Genomic DNA, 12891 nt, shown 5'->3' with positions numbered 1-12891 from the left:
AGCTCACAAGATAAATTGACATAAATAGAATGGAAAAAACAAAAATATTCACCACTATTATGGAGGCTAGAAAGGATCAAGGTACTGGCTGAACAACAGTATGGCTAAGGTCAGCTTTCTGGTTTCCAGACATTTATTCTCTCATTTGTCATAGTAGAGAGTGGAGGCTCACTTTACCAGTATGCTGTCCCCATCTCTCTTCTTATAGAACTTTGGATCCCATTTGTGGATATTCTACTATCATGACTTAATTATATAACAAAGCCCCCATCTACAACTACCATAATATTGGGGGTTATGATTTCAGGACATAGATTTTTGGGAACATGAACATTCATTCAATAACACCAGCTATATCAAACTGTTCTACCATCTCAGCAAAAAACATAACCAGCAGAAGCAGATGCCCTCAAGCATACAACAGAAAAGCAATTTATTACTTTGATAGGAAATTTTTATTCAATGATAAAAGTATCTAAGTCTATAGAGCTCAAACAAAATAGAATTATAAGCTTTACATCATCATGGATAATTTGGAAACTTCCAAATTTAAAACATTCTAGTCACTACATGAGATAAGTGATCATATCACTTTAGGACTTATGGCTCAAAAATAGAGAAAGATTTGATAATTGTTTTAAATTACTGGAGTTTTGAAAACAAATGCCAATAAAGACTGAGATTTTCACTGAAATAAGTAATAGCATGTTTTATAATGATTCCGGTGTAGAACTGGAAAGTGGTTCGGAATCAAAGCTATTCATACACAGAAAGTTAACTATTCCCATCCTTTCTCAATTCCTCTCCATCTTTCCACCCACCATGGCCCTTGAACTTTATGTTTCTTGTACATTACCTTTTCTAGATTAAATTTGTTAAAATATGATTAGGATATATGGTTTTCACACACATCTATGAAAATTACTGCTATGTGGTGTTATTTTATGCTATGGCTTTGGTTAATATTTACAATTCTGGTAATTTATCATGATTAAGTCTATCTTAGAAATGTAGGGTGGCTTAATATGTAAAAACCAATCATTTTAACTCATCATATTACAAACTCAACTAGATAAAGCAAATGGACATTTCAAGCAATTAATTTGATTCAATCTACTGCCTATTCCTGTTGATATGTCTTATTAGCTGGTACAGGTCATGAATGGGAATATATAACTACTATAATATTTAAAGACAAAAGAATGAATGCTTTGCCCAGAAATCAAGAAAAAAATACAGATGACGTCTAGTCTCATTAATTTTGTTTAATATTAAAATAGAGGTTGGGCAAAGAAAAGAAACTGCAGGTATTCCAATTAGAAAGACAGAAGTAACACATCATTTAGTTATTTTTAACCCCAAAGTACATATTATTATTCTAAGGACTGAGTAATATCAACTTTTAAGATTTATTATTTGAAAATTTTATATAAATATACAATATATTCTGATTACTCTCACCCCCTTTCTTCTCTCCCTCCCACCATCAATTCCCTCCCACCCTCCCTTCGGATTCCTTTCCCATATTCATATCATTTTGTGTTGATTTGTGATCTACCACATTTAACCGGGATTCCCTGCATGAACATGGACATAGAATTATCAGCTTCAACATGGGGTCTTAAAAGTGGTTATATAGTCAAAAGCAATGACTCTCCCTCTCCTAGCATCCATCAGTAGCCAATAGTTCTGCTCAGAGGGGTAAGGTTCCATAGTCCCGTTCCCTATCTGTGACTGACTCTTGATAGCCTAGTTTTATGCAGGCCTAGCGCAGAGAACTGTAGTTGTGGTAATCTCATGGCCTAATGGTAGTGTCAGATCTAGAATATAGAATCTCACAGCCTTTTCCTCTGACATCTGGCTTTCACATTCATTCTGTTTTCTTTTTTAGAGTGTTCCTTGAGCCTTAGGGGAGCTGATGTAGATGTGTTGTTAAAGACTGAACACTCAATGGTCACTTATTCTCAGCACCATGAGCAGCCATGAATTTCTGCATTCACCATTTATTTCACTACATAAGGAAACTCCTTTGATAATGGCTGAGGAGAAGATCTAGAAGGGTATCAAAAAAGCATGATGGAACTTTAGCAGGTTCTGTGCCTTTTCAATTTCTTGATGGTGGTACAGCATTCATGAACATGAAGGTATACCTTCACACATGCGTATGCTTATGGCAGATGTTACTCATTCTACACATTAAATATATAAGTATTTTGCATAAATATTTGAATAATATGGTTAAAACCCAAAGAAAAACAAACAACAACAAAACTGTTAAAACTGAAATGTGAGTATAGTCTCCATGTCCTAACTCTTTTGCTTCAGGCCTCTCACAGGTATCATAGGTTACATGCTTGGCTTGACATTGGGTTCAGAGGTCACTGATGACTTTATCATCTGTGCAAAGAGAGTGGTAATGAATCTATGTGTTGCTTGCTAGCCTGACAATTTCTATTCAAGACATTACCTTAGGTTGCATACAAGTGTTGGCTTGTAGTCGTTCTGAGGTTGGGCCTAGTCAGTGTATCACACAGGGAAAACATTCAGATGTCACCAAGAACAGAAATACAATTAGTGACACAGATGTGAGGCATCCTTTTACACTGTCCTATTCAATTTTGAACCATTTAAACTTCTCTGGTACTAGCATTATTCTGGAAGTTTCAAGCTTCACAATTAATGGTCCCTGAAAATAAGATGTTGGTGACAATGGATTTGGGTTGAAATATGATGTTGTATTTACCAGCCATCTCTTGTTATATGACCCTTTGACAGCTGTCAAGGTTATTAATTAATGGACAAAGATAATTAAAATTGCTGACTCCAAATCTCTTCAAGTTTGCCCAGAGAAATGAAATCTGTGATTCTCTCCTATGAAAAACTTGAATTTGAGCATTCTTCTCAAGTAGTATTCCTTTCTTTACTCTTTTTTTTTTTCATGTATATTGCATACGGATGTACGTATGAGGGTGTGAACACAAGGGCATGCAGGTGCACATGAATATATATGCACATTGTATAGATGCATGGGGCTGACAGTGGGTCTTGTCCCCAATCACTCTCGATTTATTTTGTCTGAAACAGGATCTCTCTCTCAATCAACCTGAAGCTTATTGGTTCAGCCAGGATAGCCTGTGTACTCCACAGATCCCCTTGTATCTGTGCCCCCAGCAAGGAGGTTAAAGATACATTCCATTGTGCTTGGTTTTGCATGGATACTGAGATCTGAACTCAGGTCCTAATACTTGCACATCAATTACTTTGCAGACCAAGTCATCTCAGCAGCCCCAGTATTCCCTTCTTAAAAACTGGAATAATTATCAATGTGTGATGTCTAGATGTTTAAAGGACAGATTAAAAAAGCCATAAAGAACATTCAAAAGAAGAAACAAAAGATTAAAAATTATAAAGCTAATATTTTATAATTATTATTTAATGCATTTTATGAAGCATTTCCTCTGTGTCAGACATAGTACTTGAATTATCTGAATAATGACCCCTAACTAGTCTGATTCTTGCCTTCATGGGGCTTATAGTACAGAAAATGCCTCCATTAAACACACAGTTTGTATACATTCCTGCTTTCTTCCCATTCTCATTTAAATAATCCTTATTCAATACACATGCATATTTACATTACTAATTTTATGACACAAAAAGTCAGAAGTTTCATTGATCTGTAAAATGCAGCTCCTTCCCCCTTTCATTTCTACTTTCTTTTTCTTGGCCTTTCTTCTTCTTTCTTAAAAATTTCCACTACTTACTCCTGGTCCCCCTACCTTCCCCAGACCCCACCTCCCATTCATTCTTCAGAGAGGGTAAGGCCTCCCTTGGGGAGTCAACACAAGCTGGCATACCAAGTTGGGGCAGGACCAAGCCCCTTCCTGCTGCATCAAGGCTGAGCAAGGCATCCCACCACAGGGAATGTGATGTAAAAAGCCAGTTCATGCACCTGGGATAAATTCTGATCCCACTGTCAGGAGCCCCACAAACAGATCAAGGCCCACAACTGTCACCCTCATTCAGAAAGCCTAGTGCAGTCTATACAAGTTCTCCAGCTGTCAGTCCAGAGTTCATGATCTCCCACTAGCTTGGGTCAGGTATCTCTGGTTTTCCCCATCATGATCTTGACCCCCCCTTTCTCCCATAATCCCTCCTCCCTCTCTTCAACTGAAGTTTAGGAGCTCAGCCCAGTGCTTTGCTGTGGATCATTGCATCTGCTTCCATCAGTTGCTGGATGTAGGTTCTATGATGACAAGAAGGGTAGTCACTAATCTGATTGTAGAGGAAGGTAAGTTTAGGCACCCTCCCCATTATTGCTACAAGTCTTAACTGGCTGGTGTCATCCTTGTGGATTCCTGGAGATTTCCCTAGCACCAGGTTTCTCCCTAACCCCCTAGTGGTTCCCTCTACCAAGATATCTCTTTCTTTGTTCTCCTTCTTTGTCCCTACCTTCACTTGGCCATCTCAGTTCTTCCTGTGCCCATCTACCATCCCTTCCTTTCACCCCTCCCTCCCAGTTTACCCAGGAGATCTTAGCTATTTTTCCTTCCTGGGTCCCTCTATCTGTGTCCCTCTTAGTGTCTTCCTTTTTACCTAGCTTCTCTGAAGTTGTGAATTGTAGTCTGGTTACCCTTTGCTTTGCATCTAATATCCATTTAAGAGTGAGTACATGTCATGTTTATCTTTCTGAGTCTGGGTTACCTCACTCAGGCTGGTTCCTTCTAGTTCCATTCATTTGCCTACAAATTTCATGATATCATTATTTTTCACTGCTGAGTAGTACTCCATTGTGTAAATGCACCATATTTTCCTTATCCATCCTTCAGTTGAGGGGCATCTAGGTTGTTTGCAGGTTCTGGCTATTACAAATAATTCTGCTATGAATGTGGTTGAGAGGTCAAGATCATGATGGGGAAAACCACAGAGACAACTGACCCAAGCTGGTAGGAGCTCATGACTCTGGCCTGTCAGCTGGGAAAATGCATGGGACCAACCTAGGCCCTCTGAATGTGGGTGATCTTTATGTGACTAGATCTGTTTGGGGAGCCCCTGGCAGTAAGACCAGGACTTATCCCAGGTACATGAAATGGCTTTTTGGAACACATTCCCTAAGGGGAGATACTTTGCTCAGCCTTGATGCAGGTGGAAGAGCCTTGGTCCTGCCTCAACTTAGTATGCCAGACTTTGTTGATGCCCCCCCAAGGGAGGCCTTACCCTTTCTGAGGAGTGAATGGGGGGTGGGGTGAGGGAGGTGAGTGGGTGGAAGAAGGTGAGGGAGGGGGAGCTGAAATTGGTATGTAAAATAAAATAAAAAAACTTTTATAAAAATTTTTTCCAACTACTGGTTTTTAAAATAATTTTAGATGTATAAATAATGTAAAATTCATTTTTAGACTCCAAAATTCCTCAACTGTATTCCAGTTGTGTTAATATGTCATGTATAAAAATGTCTGCATCTATGTTCAGACCCATGGAGAGTTGGAAGGATAGAAGGGAGAGGGGAGGAAGAAAGGAGAGAAGTGAAAAAAAAACTAGTGAAAGCGGTTGATACCAGAGAAGAGGGAGCCTCAACAGAGGAATTCCCTCAATTGGTTTGGTCTGTGGGACATTTTCTAGATTTGCTAATTGATGTAAGTGTCCCAGGCCACTGGGAGCAAGCAATACCATCCCTAGGTCAGTATGCTTGTGCTGTATTAAAAAAAACAAAAAAAAAACAAAAAAAAACTAGCTTACCAAGACAGAGGAATTAAGCCAGTAAGCAGTGTTTATCCACGTTCTCTGTTTCAGTTTCTGCCTCTGGTTCCTGCTCTGAATCTCTGTTCTGATTTCTGTTGATGATGGCCTCCAATCCATAAATGAGATAAACCCTTTCCTCCGTAAGTTGTTCTTGTTCAGATGTTTTATCACATCAATAGAGAAGCAAACCAACCCACAGTCTCTTGGGAATACAGCAGGGATCATGTGCCTTTCTTGGTGAGTGGTGATGTTCCCTTGTGAGACTTCAGTGTAGTTTCATCCACTGGACAAGGTAGCATCCCCAGATTGTCTTCAATATCAAATTCACCTTTTTCTTCAATTGGACTTAATAACTGACTTATTGAGATCTATTCTGAGGATTTGTAGTCACCTCATTTATCACTGTGCTTTATTGTCTTATGGCATATTGACAACTCTTGGCTAAAAAGAATATTACTAGACTAGCTTGCAAACTGTTCATTTATTTCTATCCTCTGTGTCTTTTCTTAACTGCAATTTTCTTGTAAGAGTTGTATTTTATTTTTTGGTAAATTCTGAGATATCACCACTAATTTCTCAAGCTATGCATCTGTGCATCCCTCTGTTTAATTTCTTATCCACTCATCACATCATTTTGTGGAGTACCAAAGAGATCCATGGTGTAGGTGTATTTGATTTTTCTCACCTAAATTTTTACCAAAGACTTCTAGTGGTTGGTGATCTTGATCCAACAATTTTTCTCTCAGTACCAACAAGTTCACGTATGCCTTTTAGAACTAAAAGTACTTAAAGAAAATTTGGAAATGACTCCTTTCAATAGTGTTTATGAGTTGGTTTCACAAGAAAAAAAAGGATAAAAGCCTATTCTTTTTTGTTTGTTTTTGTTTTGTTTTGTTTTTTGGGACAGTGTTTCTCTGTGTAGCTTTGGTGTCTGTCCTGGATCTCACTCTGTAGACCAGGCTGGCCTTGAACTCATAGAGATCTGCCAGGCTCTGCCTCCCAAGTGCTGGGATTAAAGGTGTGTGCCACCACAGCCAGGCAAAAGCCTGTTCTTAAAGGCATGTTAATGAGAGAAAAGTCTGCTTTCTGTATTGTCCCACCTTCTAAAGAACATAACTGTAGTTCTCTACTATGGTGTGAGAACCACTCTGGGTCTGAATGAAATCACAGTCTTCACATGTATTTCAAAGATAAGATTGTTTTTGTCTTGGGATCTCCCTGACTTCAGTTCGTTCTGTGATTTTTGTCTGAACTTTCCAGACCTGGGATTTTAGTGACATCATTCTATTAAGCTTATCAGAGTACATACAATGGACTCTGAAGTAGGGTCACAGATGAAATCAATTCAATCAACTTAAGCACAGTACAAAAACAGGAATTCTGATAAATATTAATTCAGAAATGTAGATGAAGCTTAAGCTTCATATTCTCCTCCTCTCACAACTTCCCTTCCCAGTCTACTTTATGCCCTTTTCTCTTTTTCCTGCTGGGAGAAGGTGAATTAGCTTTTTTAAAGAATGTAACCCCTGGTAACTATGATGGTCCTGTGAAAAGCCACACTTCCCAGAATATGTGGGTGGCATCAATTAGAATGACAGGTTTCAACCATTTTCTATAACTAAAAAATGTGAATTAAAAAAAAAACTAATATAGTTGGAGAAGCCACTCTTCAATGCCTACTGTCTATAGAGGGTAGACATTCATTATTTCAATAACATTCATTATTTCAAGATCTTATAAAACCCCACAAGGTCCACGAGGATGCTCTGATTTAGAAAATTTATAGCCTGGGTTCTGAGACTTTAAATGTTTGGGCTGATGTCAGAGCTAGCCAGTGGAATGGTTGAAACACAAACTGGGGTTGAAAAGCTCTATTTTTCCTGTCTGCTTTCGATCAGAAGCATTTATCAGGAATGACCATATAGCACAAGAAATATTTATAGCCTAAGAAATGTGAAGAGTGACACAGTAGGGTGCTGTCACAGAGAGACGAGTCCTCTTCACTTTAAGGGACTGCACAGTGCTCAAGAGAAAGTCATTACGTGCGCGGATAACCCTTTAGTAAGATGTGCCTCTGTCCTTCTTCCTCGCTTGCCTAAGGCACCTTCTGATTGGCTTCATAAAAAGCTGAATGGCCAATAGTTAGGCAGGAGAGGATAGGCAGGACTTCCTGGCAGACATAGGAGCTCTGAGAAAGAATCTGAGGTGTGAGGATTTGCCAGCCAGATATAGAGGAAGTCTGATATACAGTACTGAGGAGACATAACAAGCCATGTGGCAGAACATAGATTAATGTAAATGGCTTAATTTAAGGTTTTGTTTTTTTTTTTTTTTGGTTTTTCGAGACAGGGTTTCTCTGTGTAGCTTTGTGCCTTTCCTGGAACTCACTCTGTAGCCCAGGCTGGCCTCGAACTCACAGAGATCCGCCTGCCTCTGCCTCCCGAGTGCTGAGATTAAAGGCGTGAGCCACCACCGCCTGGCTAATTTAAGTTTTAAGAGCTACTTGGGAACAAGCCCAAGCTAAAGCTAAGTTTTCATAATTTAACAAAAAGTCTCCATGTCACTATTTGGGAGCTAGTGGCCTGAAAACCTGCTACAATCACCGCACCTAGCTTTCCTTTCTTCCTTCCCAATGGCTCCTCTGTCTCAGTAGCATGACTGTAAAATCAGCACATGTGCTTAACACATAAATTAGTTAAGACTTAAAATGTGAGCGACCGTGGTGACTGCGGTGTTTATCCCCACCATGATTCTAAGGTGAAGCTTTGTGCTCTCATTTCTATAGTTGAAAACACACTAAGTTGAAATTTCATTTTCCATCAGCAGGTGGTAGTGCTGTGTTACACTGTCGAGTTTTAGTATTTAATTGAAGATGCTGCTGTGTTGGTGAAAATAACATGCAGTATGAATTTTACTTCCAGAAGCATTGCATGCTGTCCTGTTATGATTGGTTTTATATACATAGAGAAGACATCAACATTATCTGGAAGACATTACACTGTAGCGAACCTTTCTGAAGAAAGAAATGATTACGTTATAAATAAAGCACATGCTGCCTAAATAATTCAAACAATTTGGAACTTCATATAATTGATTGTAGTTTTAACGATATGATTAAAATATAGATCAAGTATTTATATAAGTACACTCTAAAATATTATTATAAGATAATAGTGATAAATGGTGACTGATTTTCTTTTTGTCATTTAGTAAATGAATGGGCAGAAAACTAAAGCCTTTTCACTCTTAGTCAATGGTCTATTGCTGTGAAGAGACACCATAACCATGGCAACTCATATAAAGGAAAACATTTAATTGTGGATGGCTTACAGTTCAGAGGTTTAGACCATTACCATCATGGAGGGAAGCATGACGGCATGCAAGCAGACATGGTGCTGGAGCAGTAGCTTGAGGTTTCCTACAGGCAGCAGGAAGAGAGAGACACTGGGACTAGACTGAACATTTGAAACCCCAAAGCCCATACCCAGTGATACACTTCCTCCAACAAGGTCACACCTACTCCAACAAGGCCACACTTCCTAATCCTTGTCAAGAAGAGCCACTCCCTAATACCAAGCATTCAAATATATGAGCTTTTGGGGCCATTCCTATTCAAACCATCTCTCTATGGTTTTTTCTCTTTCTTTTCTCTCTCTCTTTCTTTCTTTATTCTTTGTTGTTTGTTTATTTTTGAGACGTGTGTGTGTGTGTGTGTGTGTGTGTGTGTGTGTGTGTAGCCCTGGCTGTCCTTGAACTCATTCTGTGAACAAAGCTGGCCTCAAACTTAGAAATTCACCTGCTTCTGCCTCCTGAGTGCTGGGACTAGAATTGTGTGCCACCATGCCAGTCTTGGTAAATTTTAATTAGTGTAATGATTGTCTTTAATCATTTAGTACAATCACACACTATATATTTTGCTATTATTCATTTATCTACACCTTTGCTACAATGTCTTCAATGTTTTAAAAATAATTTACTTTGAGTCTCAGGCTATGTCTTAGATTCTTAATTGGCTCCTAGTAAAATCTGAAGTTTCTGTCTTCCAGAGTCTTTGGGCTGGTTCTAGTCTTGGCCTGATGCTGGAATGAGATAAAGAAAAGAAAGAAATCATACTATTTTCAAAGTCACTGCTTTTATTGCTCAAAAAATGTAAATAACGCAATCTTCTACACCAGGATTATGATGTTCCGTCATTTTAACCTTGTTCTAGTAAGTTTGAGGTCATACAATGGAAAGATAATATTCATAGGCATAAATGACTCACTGACAATAGCAGCCAGCAGATGGCCTTCTGAAAGAATTGTCATGACCATGTGCAGTGCCTGCTTTAGGGTGGGTGGGATGGAGGGATTGATTGACAGGTGGTGAAGCACTATCGGAATGGTCAGGGAGTTGGCAGGAGTTAAAGATCCTACAGAACGAGCAGAGGTTAAAATAGATGTAGATATTAAAAAAAACTGGGGTGAGTAAGCATTAGAATCTAAAATCCCATATTTCAGTCTACAAAGCAGAGGTGGCAGGACCATTTTTATTTTATTGGGGGCCAAGTTTATGTAATTTCAATACTTTTGTATTAGTCCGTGTGAACTGTGACTGAAGAATGATCTGTTGAGTGTATGACAAGGATGAAATGTTGATTTCATAATAAATATCATCAAATGTATAATCATAGAACTACTTTTAAATTGAGTGCCTTGAGAAAATGATATTTCTCTATCAGATTTCTTGCCCCTGGCAGTGGTTCTCAATCCATATCAGAAAAGTAGCCAACAGACAACAAAAACTTCAGCTTACCATTACATTGATGAATGTCACTAGCAGCTAGACTGTAAGAATTTCATAATGCTGGAAACATCATAGTACCTGGTTTTAAATTGTGCTGCCGAGTCCCAGTAACAAAACTAGCATGCTGTTGCTATACATGGCCTATAGTTGTTCAGATCAACAGAACAGAACAGATTCTAGATATGAGCCCACACAACTAGTGGAGTTTTCAACCCAAAACATGCATTGGAGAGGACAGCTGCTTCAGCAAAGATTGTTGACAAGCTGTCCATCTACATTCAGGATCTAGTTAAATACCTGTCTCTCACCTTGTACACACACACACACACACACACACACACACACACACACAGAGCGACTTTTATTCACTTGCATAGAAAAATGAAATTATGTTATTTTCAGAAAAATGGATGGCTCTGGAGATCAGGTTAAGGAAACAAGCCAGACTCAGAAAGACAAAAAACATCACACATTTTCTGTCACGTGCAGAATCTAGATTCAATATATTTCAATTCAGGACGCATAATTATCTAAATATATTTAATAATTAATATGTTTAGCCATTTATATTTGAATATATTTAAATATTTGAATGAGTTAGGATATTCAAATGTTGTTTAAATATTTATATTTAAATATATAGGGCATGAAAACAGAAGACGTACTTTGTGCTGGGGAGGAAGGGATTGAAGAGGAAGGGGGGGAGAGAACAATAAAATGGAAATAAATAGAATTATTCCATGTTTCTCTTATATGGGGAACATAGATTTAAATATAAAAAGGCAGAGTGGGAACCATTTGGAGGGAGGGACAGACCTGCATTAGGAAGGCGGAGAGGCAGAAAAGAGTATCTGTGGAGTAATATGGTCAAAACACAGTCACATGCATGTATGGCAATGATCTTAGTCTACTGCTCAGTATGCTAACTAAGAATTAATTTTAGAAAAGATTCCTTTTCATTTCAAATTTCTTATCTTTTATTTGATGCTCAATCTGTGGCCCAAAGTGTTGCTGGCTTTGCTGGGATGGGTGTACATGTACACATGTGTACATGTAAATAAATATATTCTATTTACTTGATCAGTGTGGATGTGTTTGTGTGCCTGTGCCAATCCACAAACCACTGAAAACAATCAGGAATTCACTGTTCAGTGTTTGCTAACTATCATTGTCATGTTTTTTTCTCTCTAAGTTTTAACTAAATGTGTCAGAAGTTAACAAGTATTTGGGGGAAATTGCAGGTCAGGATGATAAGTTTCTTCCATGATTATGAGAATAACGTTTTATTGTCTGCATTCCTAAAGGATTCATATTGTAGAAAGGTGATCTCAAGATCCAACCCTTTCCTGGCCTTAAAAACTAAAAACAAAGGCAAGAGAAAAACAAAAGAAAGTACGAATGGTTTTACCCATCCTGAACTTATTCCACAAACACTGAAATCTCCCTTCCTTTGTTGGCTTCTGCTCATTTTGCTCATGCTCACAGTATCTTGGTATCTAGAGGTACATTCTTCAAATGAATCAAGTTGTTGAGTGTGGTAAAACTAATTATAAGAGTAGGTGTTTAGCCAAAGTTGAGAAATTCTCTGCATCCATAGGAATAGACCAGATATAGGGATTCTAATTAAGAAAAGAATATGTTGTCTTCAGGCTTTTCAAAGTTCATTCAAAACTTTAAATTTGGGGGGACATTATATAGTTACTTTGTTTTGAAGCCACAAAATATATTTTGCAAAAAAATCTGTTTTAAGTGATACATTTAAATCTCTCATTTTAATTTTCGTAACTCAAGTATTGTAGACATATACTATTGATTTGACTTCCAAATCCCAACAGATGTCCCAAAAAGACAATAACAAAAAAGCATAAAACTGCATACCCAGAAGTACCCATTATTCAGTCCTGAGCCTGCCAAGTTGTCAAGTGATATTATAGTTATGATCTTTAAAACACTCAGAAGGAAAAGCGAGATAACTGTAAAATGCTGAATTTTATAGCTTTTGTCTGTTCCGAAGGGATTGTCCAACAGAAAGTACCATAGCGAGCCTGATTATTACAGCACATATGGTACGTGGCATTATAAGTTATTTTGAGAGTTTTAGGGAAGGGAGAGCTATGAGTGACAGCCACAGCAGTGCAGGCTGAGGAATTTTAACTCCAGCGTTCTCGTCCTCCTGTTGGTAGAGCCTGAAACACAGAATGCTGCTCTCACAATCATTCTCTCAGTTATTTAAGGGCAAATAGCTTTGTTAAACTCACAGGGCAGAGGGGGTCAGGAAGTGTCTATTAGTGTCCGACAGCAGTGACGGTCTGCAGAAACGTCAGTGGAATATAAAACACTTCCCTGCTGTGTTTTCAAACCTCTGTG

This window comes from Peromyscus eremicus, chromosome 18 (assembly GCF_949786415.1).
Source record: "Peromyscus eremicus chromosome 18, PerEre_H2_v1, whole genome shotgun sequence".
Taxonomy (NCBI): Eukaryota; Metazoa; Chordata; class Mammalia; order Rodentia; family Cricetidae; genus Peromyscus; species Peromyscus eremicus.
The sequence above is the reverse complement of the archived record's forward strand: the minus strand, read 5'-3'. Positions refer to the sequence as shown.